This window comes from Sus scrofa, chromosome 15 (genome assembly GCF_054392235.1).
Source record: "Sus scrofa isolate SSC_HxYL_T2T_F1_AM1 chromosome 15, Sscrofa_HxYL_maternal_Yorkshire_Landrace_v2.0, whole genome shotgun sequence".
In the NCBI taxonomy this organism is placed as follows: domain Eukaryota; kingdom Metazoa; phylum Chordata; class Mammalia; order Artiodactyla; family Suidae; genus Sus; species Sus scrofa.
Window position 1 is genome coordinate 128,135,876 of NC_139397.1, and position 26,311 is coordinate 128,162,186.

The 26,311-nt window shown below is 36.4% G+C and overlaps 1 long non-coding RNA gene and 1 pseudogene across 1 annotated transcript in view; one reads left to right on the forward strand and one right to left on the reverse strand.

Annotated features, from left to right (window-relative positions):
• LOC106506349 (uncharacterized) overlaps positions 1–19,812 on the forward strand; it is a 411,165-nt gene extending 391,353 nt beyond the window's left edge. Inside the window, exon 3 of the long non-coding RNA XR_014829258.1 lies at positions 17,660–19,812. This is a non-coding gene — a long non-coding RNA (uncharacterized LOC106506349). The remainder of the gene's footprint in view (positions 1–17,659) is intronic.
• A 4,362-nt stretch (positions 19,813–24,174) lies between these two features.
• LOC110257093 (transcription factor BTF3 pseudogene) lies at positions 24,175–24,673 on the reverse strand (annotated as a pseudogene).
• Between the last annotated feature and the right edge of the window lie 1,638 nt (positions 24,674–26,311).

A 26,311-nucleotide genomic window follows, 5' to 3' on the forward strand; every position in this document is an offset into this window, starting at 1 on the left:
GACAAATTAAAGAAGTTAAAAAAGACAATGATGCATTTTGCTCTCCAGGATGGTAAACCAGTTAAGATTATGCAGGTTATGCCAGATATAGAGGTACATGGCAATGGGGGTGGAGATGGGGTGAGGGTTGAAATCATCAATTCATGAGCCCTGTAGCTGGGCTGTAGTCAGCTTGGATACAAAGCACATTTTTACTGGCTTGCTCAGAAGGATGCATTTTCTGTTGTTTACATTAGCTGGTACTCTGCTTGTCAGGTCCTCTAATTTGACTGTTCTTGAACACTGAGCATGAAGAAAATTTACCTGTATATAAAGGAGGACACACACACACACACCTATGCACCCCACATAAAAATATTTTAAAAGTTAAAAATTAATTTTTTTATAATGGGCCTCATTTTCATTCATTCCTTTCAATTCCATTTCAACACTTAGGCTGATGATTATTTCTTTGTTCATGTTTCAATTTGTCACTGATGATCTAGATAGAACGAAAATATATTCATTAACATAGATTCTCTTTATTCCTCATAAGTACTGTCTAACAACGAGAGGTCATTTTTAGCTGGTAGGAAAGATTATTATGTAGTCCACGCAGCTCTGGACACAGACTATAAGAGAAGAGACACTTGAGACCCCTCAGGAGAAGAGGATTTTTATTTATTTAACTCTTGCCTGTGTGTGTATGATGGCTTCGCCTCCATCGCCCTCAGGGATTTTGGATGCTTAGCTGAATCTCGCTCTTCAACTTGATTAGCTTTCCTGGATCAGTGCTCGCTGAAACACTGTTCGACATCCCCTGAAGTCAAAACTTGCCCATGTAGGGAAGCTCATCTCTTCCCTTTGACTCCCTGCCCTGCCTCTGTACCTATCCCCAGGTGGATTCTAGAAAAACTGAAACTTTTTGGATCCAAGCAATAGCACTTTTGCCACCTTACTTAGGCTATCTAGTCAAGCAGAGAGCCCCAGCTAGCTGAGGGAATACTACTGGATTTACACACACAGCCAAAATCCCCCTATCAGGAAGAAATCTTTCTTTCTTTGCTTTCAATAACTTTTCCTTCAAACACAGAAGACCCGGTAGCTCTGAGGCTTTTATTATAGAAGCAGCTAATTGTTTTTTCTTTGGGAAAGAATTCTGACATGTGCTTTTATGTGTATTGTCTAAATTGAATGACATTTTATACTCAAATTTAGTGCACATTCAATCTTGCTACCAATGTGCTCACTAAACATATGATAATTATTTATTGCTGCTGAAGAGTTCAGGAACTGGAATTTGCCAGTGCCCACCAGGACTGACAGCTGCACAAGCATCTGATATGGTCATTGTCTAGCATCAGCCTCCATATGCAACAAAAATCTGGAGAGGCTGTGGGAGTGGTGAGTGTATGGAGCTCTGCCTTCCATCCCAGGTGTTATGGGTTCAACCTCCCTTGTGTCGGTCTAGCCCTGATGGCATGAAGCAGAGCTAAAGTTGTTGCAGATGCTTTTGATTGAAATTCATGCTGAGCGCTCCCTGATCAGCATGTTCCTTTGGGCAATATCACAATTTCATCTTGTTCAAGCTGTCTACATTCCTGTTTACTTAGGTTTGCAAATGGAACTTTAGCACTCAAATTAGTACTGACAGTACAACCTGCAAGGGTTCCAAATCCTCATTTGCCTTCATTCTGAGGGACAGCACTCTATTTTCTGAGCAATATTGTTTAATATCAAAATCGTTCTCATGGTATGAAAACATAATGACATGGAAACACATGGCATGAAACCCTGCATTCTTAATTTTAAGTGTGGCAACCAGGGAGTAAAAATCAACACCAAAGGGCATCTAACTGACCACTGGCATTGTTTCTTTCTTTAGTACTGTTTTTCTCATGGGGCACAGATGCATGTGTAAACAAGAGAAGAAAATATATTCAGGATTGTAATTCAATGGTTCATGAAAATAATGCTTTTTTTCCTAATCTACAAACAGCTTCTGACCTACAAAGTTTTCTTCTGCTGGGGTTCTCATTGCACCATTTGGAGACATGGTGTCACAATGAGCTGAGGGGAAGTTACATTGCCTCCACGAGGCAGGATTCAAGGGTAGATGGCCAATGGACAGAAAACCCAGATAGAGTGGGTTCATTCTCTAGTTCTTTTTTTTTTCTCCCACTTTTTAGGGCTTCATGGGCAGCATATGGAGATTGCCAGGCCAGGGGTCTAATTGGAACTACAGCTGCCAGCCTACACCACAGCCACAGCAACACCATGTCTGAGCCGCATCTGTGACCTACACCACAAGCTCACGGCAAGGCCAGGGTTCGAACCCTCAACCTCATGGTACCTAGTCGGATTCGTTTCCACTGTGCCATGATGGGAACTCCATCTCTAGTTCATTCTAGTTAATTCCTCTTAGATAGGAAAACTTGAGTAATTTCATGATAGGCTGTTTCCTTTTGGGACAATGGTTAATTTGTATGGAAGCCATGTGCTCCCTCCTGGCTACATGTCAGAATCATTTCAGAAACTTTTAAAAATATACATATGTGGGTGCCATCCAGACTAACTTAATTTCTGGGCACAAGGCCTGGGCACTGATTTGATTCAATGCTCCCCAGGCTCCAGAAGTGGCCTGGATCATTAGGATCTCATGTCCTTTTAATGCAGACAAATGAGCAATCCCCTTCGCTCAACCTCACACTTCACATGAGATATCAGTGTTAAATGGTGCCTCCAATTCTTAGAACTTTTGGAATTCTACATCACAAATAGGCTGGAGTTCCCATTGTGGCTCAGTGGTGATAAACCTGACTAGTATCCATGAAGATGTGGGTTTGATCCCTGGCCCTGCTCAGTGGCATAAGGATCCAGCATTGCAGTGAGCTGTGGTGTAGGTCACAGACATGGCTCAGATACTGGGTTGCTGTGGCTAGCAGCTACAGCTCTGATTTGACCCCTAATCTGGGAACTTCCATATGCTGTAGGGGCAGCCCTAAAAAGACAAAAAAAAAAAAAAAAAAAGCAGACTGTCTCTTACTTCTTGTTGCCAGCTTCCTCTTCCATAAATTTCCATCCACTTTCTTGGATCCAAATATCTGGTCCCTTCACTAATCTTATCTCATTTTGAAGTGTTTCTACCTTTTTCCCCTCCACTTACTAGCATTTTAATGGTGTCTTGAGAAAGAGTAGAGACCTAAGTATTTAATCCACTGTATTTAACCAGACATGCTTCCTTCCCTCAGTATCTGGGTTTCTTATTATCTTTGGAGGGAATTTTGCTAAATGTCTTGCTTTCACTAGAGATCTCACCTGCCATCTATCTGAGAAAATTATATGACACGCCTTCAACCCTCATGTTTCTCAGAGAAGCTAACTCACCTGTGGCATATCATCAATCTCTGGTGATGTTGGAAGAACATTCCATACTATTCCAGAAGCATTCTTTTCTCCTTGTACTTCCACTATACCTCCCTAGATGTGTCGACGTCCTCTGTTTTCAGTTTTCCTTCACAAATGTTTCTCATATTCCACCTAGTGAAAAGTCTTACAAACTCTCTACATATAAGCCCCTGTTACAACCAATTCACAAAGACTTAGGGAAAAAATTAGAATTTTTTTTTTCGCTTTATGGGACTGTACCCATGGCATGTGGAAGTTCTCAGGCTAGGGATCGAATCAGAACTGTAGCCGCTGACCTATGTCACAGCCACAGCCACAGCAAAGCCACATCTGCAACCTACAGCACAGCTCCCGCCAATGTGGATGCTAACCCACTGAGCAAGGGCAGGGATCAAACCCTATCTAGGCGAGTTTGTTTCCACTGAGCCACGATGGGAACTCCCTATAATTTTTTTTAAAAGTCTTTTTAAACAGTGCTAGAAAACATTTCATCCACTGTATTTTCTATCTTAAAAGAAATCTTGCAAAGATGAAAACCAAAGAAGGCCTACAGTTCTTTTTAGTTTTTTAATAAAAACAGTGAAATATGTGGTCAAAAATCATAAAACTGAAATATTAAAATATGAAACTGGGGAAATTTCCATCACCTCCACAAATCTCTGTACCAACATTAACTACTGTTAACTAAATGTTAATATTTTATTCCTCATATATTCATGAATGAAGAAATATACATATATATTACTTGCATTATCAATGTTTTGCTATATAAGAGGAATTGTGCTACAAACACTACTTTGCATATTCTCATTTTTTCATTTAATATAATGTGGAAGTCCAAAAATAACTCAACATTGCATGTTCAACTTGACTACAAGGAGTAAATCAGAAATACTTGATCATCAAGAAGTGCACAATATCCAACCAATATTATTTTATCTGAGAAATCCAAAATCATCTCTAAAAGAAAACTTTGCAAAATCTCATAAACTCCTTCTGCCTCAAGTTATTTCTCAGTGTTGATTTAATTATAATTTTAATTACCTTTTTCTTACTTTTTTTCAGTGTTAGCAGTAATGGAAAATTCAGATAGATTACTGATGCCACCTCTAGAGAGATACCTGGATTTAGCTTAAAATAAAATCACCCTGATCTGTAAACACTTTAATAAACTCACTGAAGCTTAATGACTTCAATTGTTTTCATCATCACATATGTCCCTGAAACCATTCTAATTGCATGTGTTTCACAACTGTAACAAAAATAGTTATTTTCAACTTCAAGATTTTGAAGCTCTGCCAATGTCAAAAATAAGAAAAAGCTGAGCACAATCTACATCCTTAACCATATTTTAAAAGATTTGAAGCTCTGGTTCGTATTTAGAGATTAATTATAATTTTATGACATATATGTAGATATTTACATGCAGATATGCATACACATACATTTATATTCCATAGAACATTTACACACATAAATTTTTGATTCTTAGAAAAAAATGGAAATAGATGTCACTGGAGAGCTAACTTTTCTTAAGAACCTCAAATTATCTTTTTAAAGTATGCTCTTTTTAGATATAATCATACAGTTCTTCCATTTTAACATTCAACACATTCTGGAACTTTTAAAAATTAAATATGATTCTGTGAAACTGGTGATTTTAAGAGTAGATCTGTATGAAACCAGAGTAGTGGATACTAACCAGAGGTCTGGAGTGGTAGGGGTGGGGACCCACCTTTATCCTATTCTTGAATGTTTAAACATATAGCTACTTCTTACAGAAGAATCTGTTTGGCTGGGTTGTCTGGTACGTTGTAAGGTACATAATGAGGCAGTTGGATTTTAATAGATGATCCCAGGCCACCCCCACCCTTTTACTTAGAATTGTAGAGAAATGTGTTGCAGTTATTAGACATGAAGGTGGCAGAAGACTTTCTTCTCAAGAGTCCTTGCTGGATTCTGTTTATCTGGAAATAAAAGGGGCTATGGACAGTGATCACATTATAGAAACTAAACATCTCAAAGGTTAAATAACTAAAACTATGTGACAGTTCAACCTCACACAATACTTCTTGAAAATCTATACTGTGTCCAAAACCGAGATAAACTGTGGGGTTAATTAACTAAAGGAAGCAGGGAAGCAGTGCTTTCCTGTACTTTAAAATCTGAGCTGGTTGCAGAAATTAGAAACATCATCAATTTTGGAGTTCCCATCGTGGCGCAGTGGTTAACGAATCTGACAGGGAACCATGAGGTTGCAGGTTCGATCCCTGGCCTTGCTCAGTGGGTTAAGGATCCGGCATTGCCGTGAGCTGTGGTGTGGGTTGCAGACACGGCTCGGATCTCGCATTGCTGTGGCTCTGGCGTAGGCCGTGGCTATAGCTCCAATTAGACCCCTAGCCTGGGAACCTCCATATGCCGCCGGAGCAGCCCTAAAAAAGGCAAAAAAAAAAATAAATAAATAAAAATAAAAAATAAAAATAAAACATCAATTTGAGAACAAAAACCATTTAATTTTGAATATTAGAATTGAAAGTTGTTGATTTCTGCCAATAAATCATGATTGTGCTAATGATAAAACAAATAGCAGAAATGGACATGGCATCCTCTCCCAAGGAACTGATCGTCCTCTCCCTTAAGTTGTCCTTATGCACCCCAGTCTGTCTCCCTTCTTAAGCAGGGCAATCACTCTCTAGTTGTGAGGGAGGTCATCAGGGAAGTCATACTTTAGCCTTTCAGGTACAGATGTAACTTGCATAAAATAGGGATTTTCTCACTTTTTTCTCTCCTTAAGCTCCATATCTGCATTGTTGTGTATATACAACAGACACATCCCAACATACTTCTGAAAATGGATCCTGCTGCTGCACCATTAGTTGATAGTTATGTGCATAGTTACAGGTAGGAATCATGAGATGTGGCCCCCTTTTTGTTTTCAGGAATAAACCCATAAGGATAATAGGAAAATTTGATAAAATTTCCAAAGAAAAATAGTATAGAAATTGAGCAGTTGCAGTTATAAGAAGTTATAGCCATAACTGAGTTTCTCTATTTTGGAAGACAACATTAACAAGGTAAAAATAAAAGTTTAGGAAAGAAATCCCTTCCTCATCACTAAATACATAGGAGAGATATGCCTTGATTTTCACTTGTGCTGTGACTACGTTGCTTCTGGTTGGTGCTGTGCTTGCAATGAAATCAGCTGTGATTAATTAACTCCATTAGGAAACTCAAGTATGAAATATTTCAAATCAACTCAAAGTGCATATTTGAAAATTATAAATGGTTTTAAACTTTAAAGCCAATCCATCATCTTCTCCAGAACTATGTTTTCCACAGTATTAATGTTGCCTCCAATTATGCACATTTTTGCACATGACTATTAACTACAGGTTTCACAGGGAAATGTCTCAGACTCAAATTTGCAGTTTTAAGATAATTTACCCATTACTCCTTTTTACAGCAGAGTTATGAGTACAATACATACAACTTCCTCTCTGTGGCTTTGGTTCTGCCATTTTTTCTAGTTTCTCTCTTACTTCAGAGATTTGCCTTTCAGATTTTCTTCAAAAAACCATACTTCAGGAAGTATAGATGAAACCCTAGCTGCTGCACCTTTTAGTTCATCGCTGCATTTACACTAAGTTCACACTCCCCTTTGCTGTTCCCAGTTAACAACTGAGCATTGCAGGGGTACTAGCGCCCACACTTTCCTGCCTGCCTAGAACTCATCCAAAGGATAATCTTTGCTCAGGGACTTCCCATTGGTCTGGCCAAAAGTTTTTGAGAGGTGAATTGCACATGAGATTCTTCCTACCCAATCCTTCCTTCTCTCTCGCAGGTGTCAGATGCATATCCTGGTATGAAGTTTCTCCCCTTCTGCTTCTTTACATTCTTCTGTTTATCCTTTACACTCTTCCCACTAAATCTCTTGCACATTTAATCAATCTGCTTCTTGGAAAACCTAAACTAGTTATTTTTTTCGACTCTGCCTTAAATGTCAAAGTTTCCCTGGTTCCATGCTTCACTCTTTTTACTTCATACCATTACTCATTTTAATTACTTCAATATATACAACTTAGTATCCATTTATTAATATAAAATGCCCCAAATACTTATCTTAGGCATAAATTACTTTCTGGGCATCCAAAACTGTATATATAGCTCACTATTAGACATCTTCATTTGTAAGACCTACAGGTGCCACAAAAGCAGCATATTATAAACTGAGTGTATCATTACTCTGAACACATCAAAACCACTTTTTTAAAAATTATCCAGCTCAGTAAATTCCAATACTTTCCAATGAGAAACACTCAATTACTCATGTTAAAGTTGTTTTCCTCTCTGATTTCTCCAACCATTCATCCAAACATTATGGTCTGTCAGTCTTCCCTTCTTAATTCTTCATGCATATGTTTTTTTCATGCCTTGTATCAGTTAGCTATTGAATTAATGTTTCCAGAGAAGAGGAAGCTGAATGCTGACTATCTGCAAGGAAGCCACTAATGGGAAATAACCTTCTTCAAGATACATAATTCCAGGAATTCTCAACAACTGAAAGCCCCATTTATCTTTAAAATGTGGGAATAAAAAACGGAGGGATTGTGTAAAAGTCTATGTAAAAGCTTTAGATCCTCCACAATCAGGCAATGTCTGGAGCCTGAAACTTTCTTCTGAAGGTAAATTGAATCAGAGTAGTTCCAGAGTCTGGGGGATACTGTGTGAAGTGGAGTGCAGGAGGACTGAAGTTCTGAAAAGTAAAAGTCTGGCTTGAAATGCAAGATCCCTTGTTATGGCTACTGCTTGATGCCAGTAAATCTGGGTGGAAGTCAGGCATAAAATCGCCACTTTTTCCGCTCCCCTAAGATGATAAATTGAAAAAAATCTTATAAGGGGAAACTGAGCAGCTCAAATAAAAGACATATAGACAGTGATTTTGGAGGGTTCTCTAATAACACAACTGATTTTTCTAAACTTCTGCCATATGCACAAGGCTTCCATGTCATTTTTAGTGGTTTGTTTTAAAATGAAATAGATAGCTAAAAAATCACTAACTCTCAAGTGTAAGAATAGAATAAAAGCATTTTCCCATAAACAAAGTTAAAAATATTTAAATTGCATTCATCTTTTATAAGGGAGGAGAGAGAAGGCAGAGAGGAACTAACCAACGGAGGAAAACTAGATACAGAAGTGAGATCCATAGGAGACAATAAGGGAAAACCCAGACTTAAACTCTGCCTATGGCTCAGAAGACAATAATTCCACTAGGAGAGCAGAGGGCTCCTGGAAAGACTTCACTGGGTGAAGGTACGAGCAGAGGTTGATGTATGTGATCAAACACAAAATGGCATTTAGAGAAAATTTGCAATCCTTTTAGATGATTTGGGATGGATACCTGATGAGATGCAGGAAGTAAAACAAATAAAATGACAAAAATTAGGGGATTTTTTTTTAAAGGACTGTAATCATAGAACACAGCTGAGAACTATTTGAATATAATCACAATAAGATAAAAGTTTAATATTAATTTCCCTGAAAGTCATGATATTGAAAATTAAAAGATTAATGAAAATAAGTTAACCTCATTAAAAATATGATTACAGGTATCTTAAGAGAAATTAAAGATGGCTGTTCACTAGGGCAGATGTTTTCAAACATTAATGGGCATCAGAATCATCCAGAGGGTTTGTTACATTGGCAGTTATGGATTCCATCCTCAGTAGGCCTCATTGAGCTAAGACTGTTCATTTCTAATGTGTTCCCAGATGCTGCTGCTGCAGTGGTCTGGGGCCCACACTTTGACCAACACCGCTATCAGATCTTTCACTTGTTATGCTAGACTGACTGTAACATCCCTTGTCGCAAGACTTACTTTTAATAGACCTTTAATAAAAACCCATGGGATATGACAAATATTCTTAAAGTGTTAAAGCTTTACTCCCGCCTCCTTCATCCCATTTTAACCTATTGCTATCTCCTAAAGTGGGACAGGGGGTGGGGGAGGGTAGAGATACTCCTGCCTGATAGAAAAAGAGACCTAGTTAACCTAGTAAAAAATGACTTTGAGGAAAGATCGTAGAAAAGTAGTAGCTGGTTACATCTGTACATAATTTAAGGCATGGAAGAAGAAAAGTGAATTCCAATATTTGTGTTAATTTTGGCTCCTCATGTAGATTCCTTTCTTGGGAAATGAAAAGTGAGTTCATGGAGAAGTCCTGTGTTCCTGAATCACCCAATAGATACTAAAAATAAAGAACAAAGAATTCTGAAGCTGAAATAGTAGCCTTATTTTTTCCCCAAGAATTAATTTTTAACTATTATCTAAGGGTAAGAAGTCAGAAATGAGTATAGAGGCAGCAAAGAAGGGCTTTGTGTGAATTGATCTGTGCTTGATTCCTAAACCCACAAGAAGCAGTCTTGGAACAAACAGCCAGATGCAAGCAGAATTAACCTCTATTCATCTCTGTGCTCCAAAGGGGAAAATATCATCCTTAAGTACCCAAACTAAAAATGCTGAAAAAAATTTAGCTGATCCTACTGAAGTATGCTAATTCTTAGTTGTAATACTTTCCTCTTAAATCATTTCGTATCTAGGTGCTCTTAAACAATAATGCATTTTGTTAGTACCAGTTTGCTACACTCAAAACTGTAATGTAGCGTTCGGGGGAGAGGGCAAGGGGATTGTTTCCATCATGAACCATCACAGTTTTCTAGTGTTTTAACTACTTTTCCAAAGCACTTTCACATCTGTTATACCTATAATTTTACTTTCAGAGCTGAGAAGAAATACTTTGTTTTGGTTTCTTAGGGAATCCCTGACTACTGCATTTCCTAAACGTAGTACAAATATATTGAGGAAAAAGTCTCTGGTCCCTCTTCCCATCTAATTACTTAAGTACACACTTCAAGGTTAATTTCCTCTAGCACACAGCTCTCTCTAGAGGCACTTGCAGAAGCTAGGAAACAAGCTGGTCCAAGTTCGCCCACTACACAATCGTGAACAAATCAGCAACCTTCTGCCACTCGAGCAACTATTAAAAGAGTAGAAACCAGAGTTCCCTGGTGGCTCATGGGCTTTGTTACTGCTGTGGCATGGGTTTGATCCCTTGCTCCACCTAGGAACTTCACAGGCCTCAGGTGCAGCCAAAAAAAAAAAAAAAGAGTAGAAGCTGAACACTGAACATGTATGTGGATCCTTGGTGATTTCATGTGGAGATGAGGAGATTATTCAAAGGGTTGTAGAAGTGAGCAGAAGCTTGTCATTAACTCTCAAACAAAGCAGTCCTTCTTTTACAGATATGCTCCTGAGGGATGCTTCCTGGAAAGTGTAAGTGTAACTAATCCCAAACTAGTGGTATATGGTCAAATGCATCACCCCCTATATAACTAATTTTAATTTCTCATAGTTTCTCAAAAATGAAAGAGAAGAAAATGTGAGCTGCATAGTGGTGGAGGGCTCATGTTTACTTCCTTTCAATGGATGCAATATGCACGCAGTAGTTCTTATTTTTATCATTATTATTTTTGTTATTTTAGGTCATAGGCCTTTTAAGAATGTAATTAAATTCACAGACCACTTCCTCCCATCCAAATCTATAAATGAAATTTTGCACATTATATCAAGAGATTCATGAATTCCTTAAAGCTCCTTTCTGACCCTTTTTTAATAATTTCTGATAGTGACGCATGCACTAGTTTTGAAGTTAAAATAGGTTTCAGCCTTAGCCATGTCACCTATAACCTCATTAGCCTTGTGCAATTCGGGTTTTGAAATTCTCATGATATTAGATGTAAAAATTCACAACAAAATATTAGCATGCTGACCCTAGTAATATACAAAAATAATTATACACATGACCACATCTGGACTTATTCCAATTATGCATGGCTGGTTCAATATTCAACAAACAAACATTGTAATTGATCATATCAACAGGCTATCAAGAAAAAAAATCATACAATCATATCAGTTGGTAGAGAAAAAGCATCTGAAAAATACAGTAGACATTTATGATAAAAGCTCTAAGTATGTTATAAACAGAGAAGAATTATCTCAACTTAAAAAAGAGAATCTACCAAATTATCCTGCTAACATTTTATGTTTTTGTGAAAGGCTAAATGTTTTCTCCCTAAGATTGGTAGTAAGGCAAGGGTGGCTACTTATATCACTCTTATCCAACATTGTACTGAAAGTTCTAGCCACTGAAATAAGGCAAGAAAAAGAATAAAAGCCTTAAATATTAGAAAGAGAAAAATAAATTTTTTGATTTGGAGATGACTTAATTGTCTACATTTTTAAAAAATTGCAAGAAAATTATACACACACAAAAACATTCTGGAACTAATAATAAGTGAGTTCAGTAAAGTTGCGGAATAAAAGTTTAACACATGAAAATCAATAACGTATTTATCTAATAAAAATGTGCATGTGAAAATAATTAAAAACCCAAATTTACAACTGAAGAAGGCTCTCTCTTTGGCCAAATTTAATTGTTAGGCTCCTCTGAGTCCTCTTCTTTCTTCAGTCTCAACCTTGGTGTGCTTTCAGCAAAGAATTCCGCTTAGTCAGTTTAATGAGTCCTCCAACTCTTAATGTCTGATCACCCTTGATATCTGATCAAGTTCACCATCCCTCATTCTTGACATATATGTCCTTGTCCTGACTTTAGTAAAACTTCTGTTAAGCCAGTTTAACAAGAATCCCTCTATTCTTGACGTCTCCTTGATAATTTTTCATCCATTGGCTCCCCAAATCATTGACTATAAATCCCCACTTGTTCTTGTATTTGGAGTTGCGCCTAGTCTTTCTCCCCATTGCAATAGAGTTGATCCTGATTGCAGTAGTCCTAAATAGAGTCTTCTCTATCAGTCTAACAAGTGTCAAAATTTTCTTTTACATAATCACTCCAAAGAAAATAAAACACTTTGATATATATCCTTAAGAAAATAACACATACAGGATGTATATGCTAAAATTTTTAATCTTAAATATGATTCCAAAAAAAATGACTTTTCACTCTTCCCAGGCCAGGGATCGACCCAAACCACATCAGTGACCAGAACCACAGCAGTGACAAGCCAGATCCTTAACCTTCTGAGCCACCAGGGAACTCCCCCCATTTAATAATTACCTTATAAGAAGTTGGGTGAAAGTTGGCTGAAACTTTGGTATTCCACAGAATATTCCTCAGAACACATTTGGGAAACAGTTGTCACTCTCATTGGGTCTTGAAACATATTTACACAGTGAACAGAAGGCATTGTCATTATATCATACAACAAAAAGCAGGAAGATTCTGATCAGTGGTATTCCACACACCAAGTCAAAACAAAATTGTGGCTTATACTTAACCCGAAAGATTAGATAGTTCTGAATAATGGAGTTTTATTCACATGCCAACACAGTATATGTTTTCTGATTTTGGGTGAATGTTTTCTTGGACTTTTAGAAAGACATCTTTGTCTTTTGGGGTTCTGAAAAATACAGAAAGAAAATATATGAGCATAAATTCTGAGTTATTTCTTAGCACTGCCAAAATCTCTCTGTGGCCCTAAAATAAATCCAAGTTCTTTAAGACTTCCTGTATAACATGGGATTAATAATATGCATTATCTATATTCTGAGTTCACTAGAAGAAGCATGTGTTACAGAAATAAATTACTGTTTTTTTGTGTGCCATCATTTGACAGTACTATGTATCTCCTTCCAGTAGAATTTTCTGGGTAATAGAGGTTTTACAACACTAGATATTAACATTCTCAAATGAAAGTAAGAATGTCTGATAAGTTTGGCATTATATGACGCAGAGTGGGTTATTCTGAAAAAAGTCATTCAAGACAGTGATTTCCCTCAGCCATACAAATCAAGCTATTTCAGGATTATCTCTTAAGGAACAACTTATCTGAAAAAATAATTCATAAATGATGATATTTAAGGTTATTCCAATTAATTCCAAAGTTAGGTAACTGACTATAGCAAATGTACTTTCAGTGCTGCCTCTAATTTTCTTCTTGGTTTATCCTTTCTCCCAACCCCCACATCCTGATCTTTCTTTCTCTCTCTCTCTCTCACACACACACACACACACACACACACACACGTTTGCTAGTTATAGTTTCCTGGCTCAATTCCTATAGGCCTAAATATATTTTTTAATTGTGCATTACTTCATCATCTTATAATATTTTTTGTTATTGTTCTTAGGATTCATTCAGTACACATAAAAAGTTAGTATATAGAATTTTACTCTATACTGGGCCCTGACAGTAAAAGTAAAAAAGAAAAAGTATGTTTATATGCCTGGATTAGGATGTTAGACTCCAAACGATTAGCAAGATCAGAAATAATAATAATGATAATAATAATAAAAGACCAGGTAACACAGATTGAGGTACATCTTTTCTAGGAAATAGAATAAAGATTCTACCAGGAAGACCAGTTTGGGTTTATTTTATCATGAATTCTTCTGAGAATATATTTTTCCCACCTACTGTTCTAAGATTAATACTTCTATTTGTTATAGCTAATCATTTTGATGCACTGTGGAGCAGTATTTCCATTTCCATGTTTTTTTCCCCTTGACATTCCCTTATTTGTTCTGTATGGGAACAGGAAATGTTTGTTTAAACCTGCATATTTTATCAATGTTGCATATTGTGACTCTAGTTAAAAACAAGAAACACGTAGTCTATGTAGTGATTTGTAGTAATTTTCAACAGGGTATGGAGGAAAAGATTCCCCAAATTACAGGGCAGCATTTCTTAACTACATGGAAAATCTGATGCCAATTTTGCTATAAGCAATAAGTAAACAGGACCTTGCCTGCTTTATTTTTTTGCCCAATGTAACTGGCAAGTGGGGGAGAAGATGCAAATACCAGGTCTATCAAGAAATACCACTGTCATGATTGAGTGTGACTGCAATGAATACATCCTATTCACAGGTATATTAGGGCACAAGGAAGACTGAGAACTATCAGAGTGCATACAACATGAATCATTACCATGTGCTGCTTTTAAAGTAAAGAGAAATCATCATGGGTAATATTGCTATTAAACATAGTCTGAACTAACTGCTATGAAAGTTGCTTTAGAAGTTAGGCCATGCCATTTTAATCTCCACATTACCCAGGCTTTCCAACTATTGTGGTTCTTGAGAGAAAACAATAAATATTCATGGAAATACCAAATATAGTTTAGAATGCTTATTTTCTCTGAAGAAAAATGGCTATTATAAATGTGCTTGTGCTTTTATTTCACAATCAAATTAGAATTCTTCAAATTTTTTAGCATAATTTTAAAGAACACAAAAGCTAGAAATTTCAAGTATGAGTTCAAATTTTTGATCCTTAACCAGATAGTGTGAGACTCTGGGAAATTTATTTAAGCTCTCTAATAGAAAATCCATTTTCTCATCAGTAAAATTAGAATAATTATTTTAAAGTGCTTATCACAGAAACTGTACAAATTAAGCACTCAATAAATGGTAGCTATAATTTTTATGTAAAATTAGCTCTGTAGGATATTGACTAATAAGTCAATATATATTTCAATATGTATTTGATTCAAGAGGAAAGTTGTTGATTTAATTACAAAGTTAACTCAAGCTAAAATAAACGCAAATGCTTACAATTGAGATCTTTGGTAATTATGTATAGATTATTCTAGGTTTGTTGCAAAAGATAACAAACTAAATGATAAAGGAATTAATACTGATTAATTATGAATCACTTTTTATATTTTAGCACATTGTAATGCAATAAAAGAGTAAAACATTCATTTCTGCCCTTTAAGAACTTATAATTTAATTCAATAATTAGCTTTAAATTCTTGGATTTGTATTTGATTTTCTTAGATGAATATTTGTTTGTATATGAGTCAAATAACATTAATAATCACCACCTGCCCCAACCTGCTGAAGCTTATGAAATACCAACATATTTCAGAGAAGAAAGGAAAGGGAAATGTAAAAAGCTAAAAGGATAAAAATATGAGAGAAACTTTTTTTTTAGGAAAACTAAAACTTTTTTTGGAAAGCATAGGGGAAAAACAGGTTTGGTCATATCTTGGAAGAATGCGATTACCATCCTTTGTCCATCTTTGTTTTTTCAAAATGCATGGTAAAAAGAGAAGGAAAACTGTAACTGCTTATGGACTACCAAGGACTCTTAAACAGTGACTGAAAGGTTGAATTTTAGATACAGTGAAAAATTCCTATTCTTATCCTCAAATCACGCTAAGAACTCAGTTTACTTCCAGTGGTTTAGCTGAATCCAGACTGAAGAAGAAAAATTATAAGAAAAAATTTATTTTAATGCCTGAAAAAATCTACAAATTAGTAACATAAAAGAACTGAAAATCTAAAGGGAGTGTTTCATTTTGAGTATCTTTACTTTTGAATCAATTTCAAAACAGTAGTAGGCAAAAAGAAAACAAAACATCATGTTTTATTGTGTTCCTACTTATTGACTGATTATGAAAAAAGCACATCGTGCTGCATATGTATGTGTGCTTATTGATGATGATAGCAAAACAGAACCAGAGCTTAATGTCTCCAGTTCAGGTTTAAGATAGAAGATAAAATTAAGGAAAGAAGAAAATTTCTGTATGGATAAAAGTGGAAAGGTAAATTATTTAATTGTTTTTAGATCTGAAACCTCAAAAATATTTTTATGATCGACCAGAGGAAATGATATAGTCAATAATGAGGCAAACTTCAAGGATCTTGGGTTGATTTAGTTTTTAGGTAACTGTTAGAATCTGTCAATTAATCTCATGGATGGTTTTATTATCACGAATATGATTATTCTTTTTTTTTTTTTTTGTCTTTTTGCCTTTTCTAGGGCTGCACCCGCGGCATATATGGAGGTTCCCAGGCTAGGGGTCCAATCGGAGCTGTAGCCGCCGGCCTACACCAGAGCCACAGCAACGCGGGATCCGAGCCGCACCTGCGACCTACACCATAGCTCAGGGCAACGCCGGATCGTTAACCCGCTGAGCAAGGGCAGGGATCGAACCCGCAACCTCATGGTTCTTGGTTGGATTCCTTAACCACTGCGCCACAACGGGAAATCCCGAATATGATTTATTCTTATGAAGAAATAAAAGTTATTTCTTTCAAAAATATTCTTCCAAGAGACAATTCTGGTATTGTTTTAGCACAGGGGGAGATCATCAATTTTGTTAAAAAAAATGAACTTAACTAAATAAAAGAATAACAAGGGATGAAAATAATCTCTCCAAACAAAAACATGTCCTTGCAATGATAGCGGTATAACTATAAATATAATAAAATTCATTGAGTTAAAAGAAAATTTTCAATCTTTGTCTCCCTAAATCTGGGAATGAAATTTCGCATGTCTTTTTGTTTCCCTCAGTGTGGGAGTGAAATATTATATGTCTATGTTTTCTTGGTAATTCACTGTCAACAATTCAAAGTAGAAAAGAGCCTTCATTAGAAGTCAGGAGATGTAGGAGTCCTTTTTTTGGCTATTAATATGGCATAAGATGCACTACTTCATCAAACATAAAAATCTAATGTCCAAATATCTGCTCTGTGGCCAGAATTGCAAAGTAGACACTTGAAAATAATCGGAGGTCCTAAGGAAGTTCCATACTAAAAACTTAACAAAATCTGGTTTGTTCTGGTTTTCTTTCTACATATCCATAAAAAATGTCTTTGGAGAGCACCTCCATATTGTTCTCGTGTAAAAAATAATTAGAGCAGATGTTTTCATGCCTTACTTTTAGCCATTTAAGCCCCACAGCTGTATTTTCCTATTCCTTTGGGTGGGAGAAGAAGACAAGATTCATCTTAAATCACAGTTATGCTACATCTATATTCTTTAGATATACAGCTGCAGCGCTTGTATTTTGAGTGTTTGCAGGGATAAAGTGTCTACAGTCCTAGGTAACAAAGTATTCTATGATCTGAAAAGTAATGGTTACCTCTGTTCTTATCAAATCTCCACAATTGTGATATTCTTTACTCATCACCAGTCAATGAAATACCCACCATTATATCTTTCTTGCCAGCTCTTTGTTACTGAGTATCAGGTAATTGTGAAGCCCTCCTTTACCTGTCTTTCTCCGAACTTGTTGCTGTAATTGTTTTCTTTGAACTTTATTTGTGCTTATAATAGTAATCTACCCTGCTGCTTTTCTCCCAAACTCAGCTGCTCCTTCATAACTTCCTTATAAGTAGATTTAGTCTAGTCAGCTCTGTTCATATCAGAGACTAATTTTCATATTTTATCTGCTTTCCCCCTAGACAGCAAGACAGAATGGGAATTGCTTCATGAGGATTAGAAGGATCAATCATCTATTGAGGACTAGATCCCTCTTGAGATCTGTTAGGATGGGGACTCACAGCCTCACAAGAATTATTCCTCTTTTGGCCTGCCTTTGCTGGAAGGGATTTTCCTTTCCCTGTACCCAGATCTGCTTCTGTGAAACTCTTATTCATTTGCCCCCTTCTCCTTCCTATGTCCAACCAGATAAACATCTAATCGTGTTTCCACAGGATAGGCCAACAGAGCCAGAAAGTTCCAGTGTCCCATTTGGACCCCATGAGGGAAAGGGTAACTTGTAAGGACTATAAAGTCACATTGTACACACATCTTAAGCTGCTGTGCCTTGCTATTTAACACAGACAGGTTACGAAAGGGATTCATTAATTAATTATAGTCAGGACTAAATGAAATATAATGGAGTGAGATACCTATATTCTTCCGCCATAACTGCTTAATACATATACCAGGCTGCCATAATGAAATGCCACACATTAGGTTTCTTAAACACAGAAATTTACTGTCTTACATTTCTGCATACTAGAAGTCTGAGATCAAGACGTCAGCAGGGCCAGTTCCTTCTGTTGACTGTAAGCAGAAATCTGTTCCAAGTTTCCCTCCTGGCTTCCAGTGGTTTGCTGACAATCTTTGCTGTTTCTTGAATTGTAAACATATCACCCCAAGCTCTTTTTTGTTCACATGATACTCTCTGCGTGTGTCTACTATATGCCCAATTTTCCCCTTTTCATAAGGATATCAGTTAGATTAAGGCTCAACATAATGACCTAATCTTAACTTGATCATCTACAGAAATCTTGTTTCTAAATAAAGTTATATTCTGAGCTACTGGAGGTTAGGATTTCAGCATATGAATTCCACCTATAAAAATATTCAGATTTACAGGCCTATGAACTATGACTTTGAGGAACTTACTTAAATACTTTTTTGACCTACTTTTCTACTTTTATCTTTGGTAAAATGATTATAATAGTAGTCCTTAACTTCACAGAGTTGTAATGAGGTGTAATGAATTAGTGTAGGTAAAATGTTAGATTAGTGTCTAACAGATAGTAAATGCTTGATAAATATGTTCTACTATCTTTAGCAGTGTTACCTTAGAACCAGATAAGTTAATATTATAAAGCTATTTGTGTAAGGCAAGGACCTCTGATTATCTGCACTTGTGTACAGCCATCCTTCAGACTGCAGAATTCCAGAAACATTCTCCTGCTGGTCAAAGCAGGTCCCATGCCTCAAGTAAAAGCTTGATATTCAAACAGAGGACTGTAAGATGGGAGCCTTTCTTCTGTGAGAGAGTGGGAGGCTGGAATATGTAATGAGATCTGACATAGAACTAGATCACCTGTACATGATTCACTAGCTGTGAATTATGTGTAAGTGGGAGTTACTTCTGTATGTTTTTGTCTTACTAGTTGCCTCATCGCCATGGACATAGCCTTTCCACTTTTTTTGTCCTCACTTCTAGGATGACAAACCAAGTGGTTCCAGTACTTCCTTTATGTGATAAGGTTTATTTTTACTGGCCAGCTCACTCTTCTCTGAAAGTGATCCATGCTGACTATAATTCTTTTTTAAAAATAGGTCCTAGAGTACCTGCTATGGATCGCAAGGTTAAGAACTCAACATAGTGTCCTCAAGGATACAGATTCAATCCCTGGCTTTGCTCAGGCTCAGTGGGTTAAGGCTCTGTTGTTGCAACAACCTGTAGTATATGTTGCAGCTCAGATCCTGCATTTCAGTGGCTATGATGTAGGCCTGCAGCTGCAGCTCTGATTTGACCCCTAGCCTAGGAATTTCCATATGCCACATGTGCAGCTTTTTATGATTTTTTTCTGGACATTATATTTCATACTGTTTATCAGGTTACTGTTTTTATTAGGTAGATACATCACAATGAACTCATGGTGTTCCCTGATGCTTGCACAAAAATGTCTTTTGTCCACGATAACGAAAGTGTATATAAGAGCTCCCTGGTGGTACAGAAGGTTAAGGATCCAATGTTGTTACTGCTGTGGCTTAAGTCACTGCTGTGGCACAGGTTCAGTCCCTGGACAAGGAATTTCCATATGCTGTAGGCATTGCCAAAAAAAAAAAAAAAAAAAAAAAAAAAAAAAAAAAAAAAGGAAAGAAAAAGAAATAGAAAGTGTATATGAGAGTGAAATACAATATTTAGAAGAGAGAAATTGTGAATAGGTAGATGATAGATGTAGGGAAGGATGGATGGATGGATAATAGATAGATAGATTACAAGGAATTGGATTAATTAATTATGGGGATAGCCAAACAAGTTTGAAATCCATAGGACAGTCCTTAAACAAAGCCAGACTGGAAACTTAAGCAGAAGCAGATGTTACATTCTACAAACAGAATTTCTTCTTCTTCAGGGAAATTTCAATTCCGTACATAATGTCTTTCAACAGATTGAGTCAGGCCCATCCAGATTATCCAAAATTATCTCCTTTATATAAAATCAACTGATTGTAAATGTAAATCACATTTATAAAATACCTTCAAATTAACACTAAAATCAGTGGTAGATTGAGCAACTGGGTACTATAGCCTAGCCAAATGACACGTAACTGACAATCTCAGAGACTCATTCTAAAAGTTATTAACGGCTGCCTGGAATGCCATGTTCAGAGGGATTCTGAGGTTCTGTCTAGCCTCAGCAGTAAGAGTACTTGGTGATATCTGCCAAGGATAAGGTATGAGGGAATGGCCATATATAGCATTTATACTTTTTAATCCAATAGCCAAAATAAATAAATAAGTACTAGTAATATATGGCCAACTGTGATTTATATAACAAGACTCAAAGTACTTTACTGTCAAGAAAAATTCAGCTTTTTATCATGATATAAGCACACTCTGTATAAGGCAAAAATCATACAGCTTAATATTTTTCTAGTAGCAATTTTTCAATTAAAATGTACAATTGAGTAAATTTATTGAGCAATAAAAATAATATCTAAAGATTTCTAAGATGGATTATATTTTACTCTTTGGGGGTTTAAGTCATTCAAGAGTTTATAACATGCATCACATGTATAATATGTTGTGTAATTAGCATGTCAGTGGAAAATCTTTGTTAGAAGAGAGATTTCACCACCTTACCACTTCATTTGAATATTTACAAAAACACTTGAAAATCTAATAAATATTTTAATACTTTGTTTTGGGAAGGGTTTTTGTAGAATTAACTCTTAGACAAAATACTTTAACTGTAATTAACCTTCCATGCACAGTTGTTTCCAGATCTTAAATCCTGTACTTTCAATACTTTTGAAACCTATATTTTCCCATTCATTTAGGTGTTGTTTTTTATGTTTACTTTAAAAAAATAAACATTGAGACCTGTAATTGCATATGAAATAATAGTTATTTTCATAGAGGTTTTTTTAATGCAGAGAAACAGTAAAACTAATTAAAATAATCATGATTACATACATTTAAAAAAGAAAGATAAAGGCAGAGAGAAATGTTCTTTTGTAGGTAAGAAAAATTATAGTAAATGATCTAGTTACAGGAAGGACTGAGAAAGATTTTGTGCTTGGCAACATGATACTAGAGGAATAAAACAGCACAGAACTTACCATATGCAGCTACTCAGAACAATTTTGTATGAAACTCTTCCTAGAATGGTGTCTTATGAGGTGTAAGCCCAGGGGAGTGTCCTGGATCTGTGACCCCATGTTCAGTGAGATCCTTATCACTAGAAAAGATTTTGTAGTCTTGCCCACACACTTTTACTCATCTGTGTATACACAAGAAGCCCCACTTGGATCATTCACAACTCTTTTTTTCTCTGTTGGTGGATCAAACTGCCAAAAGATTGAGTACAGATTCTAAAATCTTTGAATACCAGCAAAATCTTGCTGGGTCCCACAACGGTGATCCACAATACTTGTTAACATAGCTTAATATTGACTTATAGTCTCTTTAACCATATTTCCACCTTTCTTCCAGTGCTCTTATCTCAACACCCCAGAAACTCTCATGCCTGGTTCCTCTTTAATGGTTAGTTTACTTGACGAATATATATTGTGTCTACTAAGTGCGTGACTGGAGAGTACTGATGACAAAATGCTTTATTGGCTTATATTCCTCAAGCCACTGGAATCTTTCCAATTCCACATCTCTTTCACCCCATAAATTCTCCAAATTTAATGTCCCATGTTAGCCTTAAATAGATTCAATTAGTATAATGAGGTACCAAACTAATAGAGCTGTTGAGTTAGAGACAAGCTTGGAAAAGATAAACTGTGGTTCTAACCACAGGGATTTTGCCCCCAGGGCACAACTGATACTGTCTGGAGGCATATTGTTTGCCTCAGCTGGAGGGGTGGCTGCTACTGACATCTAGTGGGTAGAGACCCAGGATGTTATAGAGCATCTTACAATGCACAGGACAGCCTTCTCCCACAATGAAGTGTTCAGCTCAAAATGTCAGTAGTGCCAGGGTTGAGAAATCAATAAAATCAATAAAATAAATTAAAACTAATTTTTGGTGTGGATGAATAATACACTGGTGAATTGTGAACATACATTTTTACAAAAAAAATTAGCTTAAATTTCTGAAACAGATTTTTTAGCTAAAAAAAAGAAAAAAAAATGTTTTGGTTTTAAATTGTTTTAACAAATGCCCAGAGCATTTAGGAATTTTTCTTGAGTTGTTTCTTTTTTTATCATTTATATATATATATATTTTTTTTTCCTACTGTACAGCATGGCGACCCAGTTACACATACATGTATACATTCTTTTTTCTCACATTAAGTGTTCCATCATGTGTCTAGACAGAGTTCCCAGTGCTACACAGCAGGATCCCATTGCCAATCCATCCTAAAGGCTACATTCTGCATCTATTTACCCCAAGCTCCCAGTCCCTCCCACTCTCTCCCTTTCCACCTTGGCAACCACAAGTCTATTCTCCAAGTACATGATTTCTTTTCTGTGGAAATGTTCCTTCATGCTGTATATTAGATTCCAGATATAAGTGATATCACATAGTATTTGTCTTTCTCTTTCTGACCTACTTCACTCAGGATGAGAGTCTCTAGTTCCATCCATGTTGCTGCAAATGGCATTATTTTCTCTTTTTATGGCTGAGTAGTATTCCATTGTGTATATATAACACATCTTCCTAATCCAATCATCTATCACTGGACATTTGGGTTGTTTCCATGTCCTGGCTATTGTGAATAGTGCTGCAATGAACATGTAGGTGCAAGTGTCTTTTTAAAGCAGTATTGTCCGGATATATGCCCAAGAGTGGGCTTGCTGGGTCATATGGTAGTTCTATGGATAGTTTTCTAAGATACCTCCATACTGTTCTCCATAGTGGTTGTACCAACTTACATTCTCCTGCCTAAAGGCAGTAGAGAAAATATGAGAACATTTCGGGATTTTTTTAAACATTTTTAGCATTCTGGGAACAATGAATAACAGTTCACCAAATAAACAAACAAAACCCAAAAGGCATGTCACTCACTGCTGTAGGACTTTCCTTGATTTTGTTCTACTAGTGCTGATTATGAAATTGGGGTTCCTGTCGTGGCTCAGAAGAAATTATTCTGACTAGTATTAATGAGGACGCATGTTTGATCCCTGGCCTCATTCAGTGGGTTAAGGATCCGGCATTGCCATGAGCTGTGGTGTAGATAGCAGACATGGCTCGGATCTGACCTTGCTGTTGCTGTGGTGTAGGCTGGTGGCTACAGCTCCAATTGGACCCATAGCCTTGGAACCTCCATATGCCATGGGTGTAGCCCTAAAAAGACAAAAAAAAAAGGAAGAAAGAAAGAAATTATCTTCTTTATATATCAATATTGTATTTTCAGTCTCATCACTACTGGTTATAATAGTTGCTATTACCAGCAAACTAGCCTAATGATGGACATCAAAAGCTTAGATCATTTTCTCAAGATCCATATCTGTGTTGCCTCTATGGTAAATAGCTGAAATTTCTATACTATTTGGAGTTCATTTGTATCCAACTATTTGGAGTTTATTGTATTCTTTAACATTTGAGTAATATATTATCCTTTCAGTTGATGGCTATTTTAACACAAAATGTGCAAGAATGCAATTTCATAATAGCTCATTCTTGTGTATATGGAGTTGTTCTGTTCATTGTGTTGTCTTTACTTGATTTCACTAAAAATGTCATTTAAGAATTACTTTTAAATAACAAAATTCAGTTAACTTACACCTGATGTAAGAAAAGGATTTTTTTCCTAATAAAAAATCTTTATTAATCTTTGTTTCAAACTTAATTCTCGGACTTCAGCTTAATTAGGTGCAAAGGATGAATTGTGTATAAACAAAAACTGAAAAGAGCTGTAGTGTCCAGGGTCTCAGCTTAAAAATATTAAAAATTAGATTTTATCAGATCCATAAACAAAAATTTTAGAAAGCAGTCATAATATAAAACAGCAGCTCTTCAAGTTTTATCTTCTTTAGAAGTTGCCTCAATTCAGTGTGCTTTATTCTTGGAAGCCTCATCAGAATTCTCCACAAGATCTGGAATTCCATCATCACCATCCTCTCCAGTAGCAAGTGGGGCCTTTCCTTCCACAGATTGTTTGGGCAGAGCTTCAGCCAGTCTCCTTAAACTGGTCAGACTGTCTGCGCCAAGCTAGTTTAAGATGCTGGGTAGCATTTTTGTCAGCTGCTTTGTCTCAGCATGGCCTGTGATGGTGAAAGTGTTTGCTGCCAGAGGTGCCTGAACTTTAGGGTTGTTAAAATGGATCACTGCATCGCTGGTTTGTGAAAATATTCACCCCTTCAATACCAGAGATATTGTTTACACCTAACTTTAAAGAGAACCGAAGCTTTTTGACACCTGCTGGGACTGTTCTATGAACAAACTTCTTTCTGTGAGCTGTTCCTTTCCCACAAATGTGCACTTGTGCCTTCATTTTGGAAAGTTTCTCCTGGTTCATGATAGTTTCTTTCATCTTGTTGGACTGGAAATGGGGCTTTCGGGGTCTAGGGTTGATGCTCAGGGGATCTCGGGCAGACCAGCTGAGATTAGGCGTGGACACACACATGTGTGGACGCAAGATGGCAGAGCAGAAAAGGATTTTTTTCACGTTTATAATTTATGATACACTTAAGTAAATTGTGACAAGTTCCTGCATTAAGTGACAATCAGTATTCCCTGACTATTTGGAGTGGCCATTTTGAAGGAATTGGATTGATTTTACTTTTTCCCAACTTTAGTAATCTCTACCTCTGTTTACCTTGCTTTAGGAGAAAATATCTCCTTCTATCTTAGGTTATAGCTGTGAATATACAGGTCTTTTTTTTTGTTTTAGATTACAAATTGTTTGCAGAGAAGAAATGTGCCTTTCTCAACCTTGTATAATCTGATGTATTCAGTTGAATTTCTGGAACTTGGAGTTGCATATATATAAATGTATATATATTCTATGTCTATAATTAAAGTGAAACTGAATTGATCATTTAAGTACTATTAAAAAATAGGAATAAGTGAGGAGTTTGATATGACTCTGGCATTTTGAGCATGAGCTATGAGACCTGAGGTAAAGTCATCTGATTTCTTTGGGCATAAAGTCTTCTAGTCTAAGTAAGATTTTTTTTTTTTTTTTTTTTTTTTTTTTTTTGGCTATCTACCTAGATATAAAATGAGCAATGAGCTCTGTTTCCATTTTCCCTCAAAGATGAGTAGAAATAAAGGCCCCTTATTCCGGCAAAAATACCTGCTGCTGCCAGCTTTAATCAGAGTCTAAAAGTCATGGTCGTCTGGCAGCTGCTCTTATAAGTGGAGAAAATAGTTGATGACAGATTCTGGCTTTGGAAGCCTCTGGCAGTTACAGGTCTTTTCAGTACAGTCCCAGTGTCAATTCCTTTTTCACTGGGTGTCTAATCTCGGGTATTATTACTACTGCTCACCATACCTTGTACTGGGCAAATCAGCAGATAATTGGAAGAGATTCACATAGGTAAATGTAAATGTTATATACCACATAGGCAGAAAATCTGAGAGCACTTACTGATACAACTATTGTTGCTCAGATCCAAAGCCACCCTCCTATATTCTGCTCTGTGATCCTGGGATTGGGACTGTGCAAACTACACTTATCTTTCCAGCCAACTCCTAGTTAATTTCTCCTAATAGGGGGCTGAGAGGAAGTTTGGAAGAGAAGAGGAAAGAAAAGGTGGTTGTTCTTTCCTGTTTGCTGTCCCTTTCTGTTAGCATTACTCTGACTTTTAAATACTGGGCCCAATTTCCAATTTTTTTTATATATATATTCTCAGTACCAGCCTCATGGTGCCCTCAAAACTGTCAGGCCAGGTGGCCGATGCACGTTTTCGGAAGTCTTCATGTGAGCTCCAAAACATCCCTAATCCAAGATTCTGTGTTCCAACAACCCTAAACTTGTTTTTTTGTTTTTCTAACTCCAGCAGTGGTAGCTTATTCCTACAGTTATTAACTCAGTATTGCTTTGTTCATCCTTTTTGCCTTCACCATCCTCCAATAACTATAAACAAAAATTTTGTATTAAATGAATTTTCCTGTCTGAATTAAAACTAATACACCAGCCATATTCAAATACCCAAGCAAGCAGATGCATTGGGCAATTAGT